General features: G+C 47.3%; 1 pseudogene; it reads left to right on the plus strand.

Annotated features, from left to right (window-relative positions):
• Nucleotides 1–6,158: 6,158 nt before the first annotated feature.
• On the plus strand, nucleotides 6,159–8,539 carry LOC123098632 (uncharacterized; annotated as a pseudogene).
• The last annotated feature ends 2,687 nt before the right edge of the window (nucleotides 8,540–11,226 follow it).

The following is an 11,226-nucleotide window of genomic DNA, read 5'->3' on the forward strand; positions in this document are numbered from 1 at the left end:
AAGTGAGAAACAAGAAAGAAATATCTAAAAGCGATGGAGTACGTAACACAGAAGCTATACAAAAAGGAAATTTCGAGCTTAATTGGTCCTCCGATCAGACGAATGAGTCAGGGAGACAGCATCAAAGACCTGCCAAAGTGCCAAAAGACGGTATTGTATTGTACACACTTTCTTTTTTTAGGATCATATTGTACACACTTTGGAACAAATGGATGGTTCTCCTCTCCTACGATCTGTCGCAGTATTACATTTACTTCGATTATCTTTTTTCTAAAGCTACCACGACTTTGCCTACAGCTTGTTAACCTCCTGCCAAGCACACGCGACCTGCATGATTAAAAGGTGGTCATTGCTCTCCCAAATTTAAGGCATCTTCAACGCCATCCATTAAAATGATTAAGCAAAATGTCCATCCCGGGTATGGCCGCCTTCATTTAATATGCATATGTTGATTTATAACATATGCAAAATAAGTGCAAACGTATGCAATTTAAACTAAAAAGCATCGGATGTTCATAATTTTTTTCATATGTGGTCGATTCCAAAAGTTGTCAGTTCGGCTGCTCACAAGCCGGCTGTCCATGCCAAGTTCTTTACTGTGTGGCCGACTCTTCCAAATTGGCCACCAAGCACTTCAACATCCTAGCATGGTAGTCTTGTAGGATCGTTGCCACATCGGGATGCAAGTCTGACATCTTCGTGGTCAACGTCTTGGTGTCGTCCAAAGCGGACACGAGCTCAATCTTCTTTTCTAGAAGCTTAATCATTTTCTCTTGCACCACGATGAATTTGTCAAACTTCTCGGCCTTCTTTACCTTCTTCACCTCATCGCGCTTGACGCATGCCTCCTCCTTCTTCGCCATGATGTCCTTGCCGCCCCTTCTCGCTTCTCCTTCTCCTCCTCCCATTTCCTTCACTGGTTTCTAGCCATAGTTTTGGACGGAGCAAGGCCTCCGATCATTGGATCACCACTTTCACCTACATCGGGCATGGCACCAATCTTCAAGAAATGGTCAACAACATTGAGAAAATTGGGGTGTGCATTCAACTTCAATCAACAATGCATGAAGAGGAAGTACTTCCTCTCCGCCTTCAAGAACAATGTGACCACACGGACGGCCTAGATAAAAGAAGGCACGATCAACAAGTTGCATATCCAGCTGAATGACCAACACAAATAGAGCGACAAAAAACTTACGATATTTTCAAATGTTGTACCACTTGGCCACCGGATTTGCAATTGCTAGTAGTAGCCACGATACTTGCTCATGGCATGTTGAATGATGCACCATCAATTAGTGAGCGGCTTTGGATTGCGCTCACGGATCACTCCTGTGAGATACATATCATAGTGCTTGTGCAGTTGTGCTCATGGAACTAATCATGCACATTTTTCCAAACGATGGTGCCCCTTTGCTCTTGTTATGAATCTGAATAATTCTTGTGTCCAACCACGCATCAACCAACAATTCATCCTCCTTCAAGCTGAAACTTCTTCCCTTTTCTTTTTTGGGTTCGCACCCGACGCCTACATGTCCTCTGGATGACCATCTAACTGGTCGCCATTTCGCTGCTAGGTCTGCATCTGCCAGGTGTCCCGGATCTAGGTGTGCGTCTGTTGGGTGGCCGTCGGCTCCTGCTGGGAGTTTTCCACTTACCCGTCTTCACGGGCGGCACCGTCATGGATCATGTTCATCAGTGCCTGGTTGAGACATTTCGGAAAACATAGACTGGCACCAACAGGCGCGGAAGCCGACATCCACGAACAGACAAGCGTCGGCGACTGCAACTCCATGAAGGTGTACTCCACGTTGAGGTCAATGTTGTACGACACATGATGGTCAGTGGTGATGGTAGGCACAGGCTGCTGTCAGACCGAGTTGCGAGGTGACAAAGTTGTGTGGCAACTTTATGGTTGTATGCATCATATTGATGCAGAGGCCGGGGGCTTCAACCTCCTTTTCCAAAAACAAAACTGTGGATGGCGAAATAGGTGGGTACTGTGTTGGGCGGAGGTGGCGATCAAAACGGAGACAGTGGAAAAAAAGGTGGGCTTTCACACAAAAGCAATGTGTATCCATCCAAATGTGCGGCCTCTGGCTGGGTCACGGGTATTGGAGTCTGACATGGCAGCTGTGCAGATGTCCGTAAACCTCCCCTAGCTTTACTTTCATTTTGCGGGAATTCGAACATGCAGACCAGTCCGTGAACATTTGATGCATGGCGTTGGAGGGCACAAAGTGTTCGAACGATGCAGTTCGGATATTTAGCGGTGTTTAGATGGACGACGTTAGAGCTGCCTTAGCTCTCGGGTCTCTGCACCAATTTGCACATGGCGGTCACATCAAGCTAGGCATATCGACAGTAGACAAAAGAGAAAGCTAGGTGCGTTCATGGTCCCGGGCATCAAGGCTAGGTATAACCTGGTATATCAACACCACAAAGGAAAACGAGGAGAGATGATGCGGAAAAGAAGCGGGTACCTCGCCAGCGCCCGGAGGCATTGCAGTTGATGTGCTAACCAAGGCAACAAGTCATCAGGGGTCTGGAATCTTCCTTTTATGGATGCTCACATCACAGATATGTGACACTACAGAACTTCAAATGCAAGGTTGATTATTTAGGGCATCTCCAACACTTTGCTATGGCATCCGTCTGCGGACAGGGGGACCAATTCATGAACACGGATGCAGGAGGCGGCCATCCAACGCTACCCTCATACATTTCAACTACTGTTTGAACTAACCAGATGGAATTCATGCAAACACAGTGGATTTCATTAAAGTTTGGGTATACTTTACATAAACAGACGATTTAGTAAAAACTATATTAAAAAAACATAAACCCGATACTGGACGACAACCTTGTACGTGTGGCCGCTCTGTCCTGCCGCACTGCCGTCAGCGGCAACAGCATCGTCGTTGTCCCTCTGGTGGCGCAAGGCTGCCTGAGGACCGCAGTAGCCTTGTCCGGCGGCTGCCTGCTACTCGCGAAGGATCCGCTCCGCCTCCTATTGCGCGGTGGAGAGGGCCGCCTTAGCCACTGCCGATCACTCCTCGTCGTCGATCTTGGCGAGCTCGCTGTAAGGCGACGGCAACGCCAGGCGGCCGTCTATGCAGTGGTGACGGATCGGTTGAGCGCCCACGAGGCGGCAAGGTCAAGGTCGTTGCAGGCCCATTCTGGCGCCACATCTGTCTTGGAGAACACAGAGTGGTGACCGGCATTGCACTGGTCATACCTCGCCTGTAGCCTCGCCACATGCTCCGCCTCGGATACGACGACCCTCAAGCCGGAGCCTCGGCCATAGCCGTCTCCTCTGAGGTAGTGGAGGAGGCGGCCACGTGCCTTCGTGATCGCGGGCGGCAGCTCCTCCTTTATCCAGCGGCAGTGACGACATGGTGGTGACGAGGGCCCGTTAATCTGCATGTACCAGTTGTGTGGCGGGGACGACGTTGGCTCGTCCTTGACATGGCGGAGGCGCTGGGGGAAATGGGCTCCTTCTTCACGCGGCCTCCGATGTGGAGGCCACGGTTGTGCGGCAGGGACACTAGTTCGTCCTTCACCCGTCAGAGTGGGGATGCTGGCTCCCACTTCACGCGGATGCGCGTCGGTAACGGTGACTCCTCCTTCATGTGCGCCGGGCCCATCTGATGGAGCGAGCACTCCATCATGATCTCCATCTGATGGATGAATTCTTCGTCCATCAGAGCGGCCTCCTCAAGGAGACGGGGCCGCTGCTGCAGCTGCTACTCCTCCTCGTCGCCAGAGGAGATGACTATCTCCTCCTTGCCGGAGGAGTCAGCTAATATGGATGTCGATGGGCTCGGAGAGCGAGGGCGGCAGCGCCAAGATACGCCTGACAAGGAACTCCCACCGCCTCCGCCTACCGGCATGGAGAACCATGACTTCATAATCGCCGCTGGGCTGGGAGACGGTGACGGAGAGGGGGAGAGGGCGGTGCTTGGGGAGGGTGAGTGCGGCTATGTGCGTCGCCGAGGCACGGCTTAAATAGTCGTGTCCAGGACAGGGAAAGGGGTGATTAGCCCGCTTCAATGCGGTGTAGCTGCCGAAGTTGGTTTCTCGGGACGTGTCGTCCGCATTGAAGCAGCTGCCTCCGAGAGGTCACATCTGTCTGCACCACCTTCTCGTCCGTTCAAATCGCGGACATCAAAGCGAGCCGCTGCATACTCTAGGTCGGCATGAATGCGACGCGGCAAGCGGCGCGGGAGTTCAGTGGAAACTGGAAAGCGGGGAGAGGCGGGTGTGACTGTTTGGTGGGCCAGAGTAGTCAGGAGCGGGCGTGGCAGCGGTTCGGACGACCGCAAAGCCCCCTCCCCCCCACCCCACTTTTTCTATGGTTTGCGGGGAAAAGCATGTCCGGACCGCTCGGCGGACCGATACAGGCCGGCGTTAGATAGCACAACACATCCAGACCACTCGATCCAAACGTATGCGGACGGTTTCAGGGTCGGCGTTGGAGATGCCCTTACACCAGGAGGGACAACAAAAAGGATAAAACCATGCTGTAAATAGTGGTTAGTTCAAATTGGATTGTAAAATAGACCACTCCCTTCATTTCAAAGCAATTGTCATTAACTAAGTTTGTCCTAAGTAAAATTGTCTAAATTTGACCTTGCTTGTAGCAAATAATGTACCAACATATACAACACAAATTAGTTCTATTAGATCAATAATGAAACTTATGTTTATATTCTCTCTGTTTTTTTAGTCTTGTAAAAAATATGTTGATACGTTCTTCTAAAAAAACTTTAGAGAAGTTTGACTTAGGACAAGAATCTCATGATATATTTTGATTTTATTATATGTTTCACATGAGGCAAAGGAAGATCAGGGAGGATGTATCATGTGATGATACATTCCAAAAAAAAACATTTACTTAAAAATAGGCGCCAATCACCTTAGCCATGTTGCGAACCAACATGTGGTTGAGGTGGTTAGGTGGACAGTGGTATCCCCAACCCATCAGGGTTCAAATCCTGGTGCTCGCATTATTCCTGGATTTATTTCAGGATTTCCGGCGATGCGCTTTCAGTGGGAGGAGATGTTCCCGTAGAGGACGAGGTGCCTACGGTGACTTCGTAAATCTCAAGATCATATGCCGGTTCAGTCTTTCGGAGGTGCTCATAGGGGTAGGGCGTGCATGTTGCGTTCATAGGGTTGAGTGTATGCGCGTGTATATGAGCGCTTGTGCCTGTACTGATGCTCAAAAAATCACCTTAGCCATGTTGAATTGCACGCACCACGCTTCAGCCGTTTCCAGCTCAAAAATCCAGGACCTCATATCTAACAGCCTCTCCACATGGTAGATAGATCATGCTATGTATAGTCCAAGCCACCAGGTGATGGTAACCTTATTACCTTAAGTACATGAAAGATGTGTATATGGGACAAATCTTTTCTATTCTTTCATTTTCACAAAGAAGTAAAGAACATGTCTAGCATCCAGATCCAAGGAATAAAGGGAACAAAGGAAAAGTGGGAAAGATGATAAAGGGGGGGGGAGAGAGAAGGGAATAGGACATGTACTAATTATCTTTTGCATGGTAAGGGTGCAGGGGTACGCGGTGCATTTGCAAATGCGCTAGACTGCCAGTAGTACTAACATAAGACACGTTTCCACCATAACCGCTCTTAGCACGCATGCTTGCAAACGGATGCTCAAGGTAACAATATTCTGGGACTCCAGCTGTCCGAATTGACGTCTCCAGCAGTCCGATTGCTACCCTTGTGTAAGGTAATTTCCTTTACTCCTAAACTAAATCTAATCTTGGTGGTACAACAATCTCTATTTCTCTCTCTTTTTTTAGTTGGAAAGTGCAACAATCTAGTATGAGTTGATTTGCTCGTGATGTTCTTCTATTGGTGGTGGATTATTTAAATACTTGTGATTGCAGCATAACACCATTGGTACTCTCTCCGTTCCTAAACATAAGTCTTTTTAGAGGTTTCAATATAGACTACATACGAAGCAAAATGAGTGAATCTACACTCTAAATACGTTTATATTCATCCGTATGTAGTTTATATTAAAATCTTTAAAAAGACTTATATTTAAGAACGGGGGAAGTACTTTGGTAGTACTGTACGTATTCTTTTTGCATGCTTGCATGCGTGTTTCTCAGCAACTTTAACTTGTGTTGATGTTGGAATATGACATGTGTGTGTGTATTTTAAGCAGACCATGGTCACCGGAAATTGCACCGCTAAAGCAACTGATGACTTCTCTAAGCACATAGATGGGCAGTTGCTGCGAGTGAACGCTCTGCTGGTGGCGAGCACCATCATGATAGGAGTTATGGTCGGGATGGGTGCCTATGGTCAGCGCTACCGCCACCATCCATTGACCAGCTTCCTCTTCCTTGGTGCCAACATTTTGTTCCTGCCCCTCCTCTCCTATGTTGTCTCTACCATCGGTAATGAAGACCCTGTCGCTCTTTATTCATCTGATCTACACATCATAACAGGGTGGTGTGACCCACAGGACCACATCATCTCTGTCTTGATGTGGGCTAGTCTTGTTCTGATTGCTGCCGTCAACACCACTGCCGTAGTTGCTGGTGATGATGACAAGAAAGGCCGAAACATTGGCCCTCCTGCCACAGTACTGCTTATTCAAGCAATATGGACTTCCTACCTTACCATTGACTTCCTGGGAAAGGGTTATTATACAATGCAAAAATGGTCCTTAAAAGTGGTGGCGCCTGAAGACGTATTGATCCTTCTTTCACCGTTTGCTCTTATTGTTGCCAAACTACTTATCAAATATTATGCTTGGTACAGTGCAAGAGGGTCATTAGCGTTTGGGCGCAATTCTCACCTCATTGTTGGATACATGGAGCAGCTAAAAGATGAAAGCCCACATGCTGAGCTGGCCCTTCCTCCACTCATAGTTACAGGAGAGGACACAACACTGGTACAGAAGGAGCCTCATGGTTATAGTCTCAAATGGTTATTCAACCAAGCTGACAGGACAAGGATAGACAACAACGGCTTAGTGACCATTGACAAAGTTTGGCGGTTGGAGGATGACATACTTCTGAGGTCTTCAATGAAGCAGTTGAAATATTTATGTTTCTCATTTGCGTTGTTCAAGCTCCTAAGATGTCGATTCGCAAGCCATACAATTGCTGAGACTAGTATCATCAAGGCCCATAACTTATTGCCACGCGTGTTGCTCCAAGATGGTGATGATGAAAGAGCAATTGAGGTGATCGCAGATGAGCTTTGTTTCCTTCATGATTATTATTATTCATCTCTCCCAACCTCATACTCAAGGAGTTGGCTGCCCATTTTAAGCATATCTATTTCACTCCTAAGCATGGGTTGGAGCTTATTCTATATATTGGAGATAACTTTTGCGAATGTGGGCTATACTTCATGGGGATCATGGACATGGAATGACCACCGACAGATTCACTGTCAAATGTATTGTGATTCTGGGATCTGGTTAAAATATGGAAGTACTTACTTCGATGATGCACCGGTGTTTTTACTTGCGGCACTAGTTGTGCTTGCTGAGGTGCGGGACATTGCTTCTTACATCTGCTCTAACTGGACTAAAGTAGTCATGATCTGCCACTATGTTAGGCATGCTTCTTCTTGGCAACAATCACCTTGGAAGAAGAAGTTACTTGGTCGTCTGTTGCGCTGCAAATGTAGGCTGCTAAAGCATTGGGAGGACAAAATGAATCAGTGCTCAGTATTTGCGCTCCACCCAAGCTCAACTCCAGTGGCTCTTCTCCGGCGCTTAATCCCTCTTCTTTACAGGAAGAAGGTACCAAGAGCGGTGAAGACCGCTATCCTCAAGCCATTGAGAAGCCCCAGTTATCGCCCAAGCAATGGCGTGGCATCCCTGTGCACAAGACTACATCTACAGGCCGGCAACAACCCCCTCTCGGCATCCAGTGACGTGAAAGGTGTAGCCTCTACCATGCTCGTGGTCCACATTGCCACGAGCATCTTGGAAGAGAGATCGGAGTCACACCAGCCCGAGTCTGCTCATGAGACGGTTGCCACACACTTGTCACACTACTGTGCCTACTTGGTGGCCTACGCCCCCGAGCTACTCCCCGACGACAACCAGTGGTGCAAGAGCTTGTACAGGGCCATCCAGAAGGAAGCCAAACATGCAATCGTGGTTGCTTGCCGCGTCGGGGTGGCGTTGAATCCTGAAGGGCTGTCACAGGCGCTGAGCGCAGGGTCTGAGGCGCAACACGACCTGCTCAAGAATGGTGTAGAGCTCGGGAGGAAGCTGCTCAAGAATGGCGCCGAGCTCGGGAAGAAGCTGGTGGAACTGGCAGAGGGTGAAGGAGAAGAGGTGGCCTGGGAGGTCCTCGCCAACTTCTGGTCCGAGATGATTCTTTATGCCGCTCCGTCAGACAACGTCGATGCTCACGCAGAGGCCATTGCGCGGGGCGGCGAATTGATAACGCTCATTTGGGCATTGCTCACCCACCTTGGGGTCGTCAGCCGGCCAGAGGCCGCTCCTGCCATGCCTAACGCTCCTAGTGATGTTTAACTTTGGTTTGAACTCAATATTTTTTTATTTTTTTGATTGATCTTGATTGGTGTGGTGTGCTGAGTGCTAGCTATTCTAAGAAACATTGTAATATGGATTTTTTTTTTTGGTTTTTGTTATTCATCCCGAGCTCATTTGAGCTGGGAGCAAAAGAGGACCTTAGTGTAATATTTCTCTTTTCCCAAGTGCAAGTTGAGAAGATATTTTGATCTTTATTACTATTAAATGCTCTGAAAAGGGCACGTAATTTCCTGCCCCCCCCCCCTCCCCAAACATTTGTTGCATGGATTCATGCTTAACATTTGTGCTACTCTTCAATCTCTTTTTTTTAGAAAACTTCTGATCTATTCATCTTCAATCATGGCACTATAATGAACATCAGGCATAATAAAAATTACATCCAGATCCATAGACCACCAATTGACGACTACAAGCACTGAAACGAGCTGAAGACGCACCGCCGTCATCGCCCTTCGCTCGCCCAAGTAGGGCACAACTTGTTTTAGTAGACAGTCAAAAAGTCGTTGTGCTAAGGCCCAATAGGACCAGCGCACCAAAACAGCAACCGCCTTCGATGAAGAATAACGTAGATCGAAAGTATCCAATCCAAAGACACATGAACATAGATGAACAACAGCCAGATCTGAGTAAATCCATCGAGGATAGATTCGTCGAACACACCTCCACACGCCCACCAACGATATTAGACGCACCACCGAAACAGGTGCTAGGTGGGGAGATCTTTGTTCCATCTTCAGAGAGGCGCCGCCGTATCACCTTTCTGAGCAGGACACAAACCCTAACAAATGTCAAAGGAACGACTAACGACCGAGCCCTCCCGCTGGCCCTTGCAAGGATGCACCGCGCCCCATGGCCCTAGGGCCACCGGAGATGAGGCGGACCTACGACGGAGCTGGCGAGAGGCACAACCACTAGTTGTTTTTTTTAGGAGGGAGTGGCGGCTGCGTGGAAAGTGTTTGTCTCGAGGGACTACTTCTGATGACTCTTCAATCTCAACATAGAAGCCATACTTGGTATTTCTCCGTTCATAAGTATTAAATATTTTGGATATTTTCATATGTACATATGCCGACAAAAGTAAGTGAACAGACGCATTAAAACATATCTATGTGTTTGATTAAAAATAGTTAGGACATTTTATAATTGTGAACAGAGGGCGAGGATCAGCACAATTGTAGTACACATCAATATTGACTAATCCACGTAATTAACTATGTTTTTCCAAAACTAATTAACTCTAAGATAAACACCTAACTACGGCCAATAGGCTCTAGCTAAAGAGATCAAAACTATATTAATTAGACGATGTCCCGCGCGTTGCAGCGGAATTTGATATTTGATTTCTAAATGTTATACGCAAATTCAACCGTAAGATTTAAACCATGCAAGGATTTATGTTGAAACAAATAAATCAAGAACAATTAATATAAAAGTTGAACATGTCATAAATTAAATGTGTTTGCATTTAAAATCCACTATGGATGTTGCAAGGTAGAGATACTCTCTTAGGGTATCTCCAATGCTGACCTGCAAATTTGCTCCGACATTTGTCCGCGGACAAGGGGACCAGTCTGTGGACACTGATACCGGGGGTCGACATCCAATGATATCATGTATATGTCCGTTAGTATAGGGCAATTTGAAATTCAAATAAAAGTCCGATCAATAGCGCGCACCAGATGACACCAGCGCCGGATCACATGTCGGATCACATCCAAAAAAAGAGGCAAGTATGATTAAGTTTTTACACGCCCGATGACAAAAGAATATCCGTCTGGTAGTCCGTGCAAAAAATGAGATTTTTTACCATGCTAGACAGCAATCCGACCCTCCTCCATGCTCACGGTGTTGTCGCCGCCGCGTATGCAACCTCCATCTCCACCATCTCCTCCTCCTCCTCCTCCTTGTCCGCTTCCTCCAGCTCCTCATGTTGCCATCCTTGCTTACATCATCCATGCCTTTAGCATACATTCGTCTGTTGCCCATGCCTACATCCTCATTGTCCTTATCATCCATGTCTTTGCCTTCCTTACCTCTATCACCCATGTCCTTGTCATCCCTGTCTTTATCACTCATATTTTCTTCATCATTGTCTTTATCATTCATGTCGATATGCTGCCAACGAAAACACATAGACCATGTGATATGTCTTCAACGTATCTATAATTTTTTATTGTTTCATGCAATTATATTATCAATTTTAGATACTTTATCTGCAATTTTATATCATTTTTATGAACTAACCTATTAACCTAGTGCCCAGTATCAGTTGTTGTTTTCTGCATGTTTTTGTTTTTTAGATAATCAGTACCAAACGAAGTCCAAACACTATGAAACTTTACGGTATTTTTTTCTGGACCAGAAGAGACCCTAGAATGTTCGGGAGGAGGCCAGAACATCCACGGGAGAGCCATGAGGTCACATGGTGCCCCCCCCCCCGGGGGGGGGGGGGCGCCACCTGAGCTCATGGGTCCCACGCAGCTCCGTTTGACCTAATTCCACTTCCATAAATTCCCATAAATCCTCAAACCAACAGAGGGAGCCCTGAGACACTTTTTTCGCTGCCACAAGTCTTTGTTATTCCACGATCCCATCTGGAGGCCTTTTTCGGTACTCTGCCGAAGGGGTAATCTATCACGGAGGGCTTCTACATCAACCTTACTACC

The sequence above is a fragment of the Triticum aestivum genome, chromosome 1B, assembly GCF_018294505.1.
Source record: "Triticum aestivum cultivar Chinese Spring chromosome 1B, IWGSC CS RefSeq v2.1, whole genome shotgun sequence".
Classification (NCBI taxonomy): domain Eukaryota; kingdom Viridiplantae; phylum Streptophyta; class Magnoliopsida; order Poales; family Poaceae; genus Triticum; species Triticum aestivum.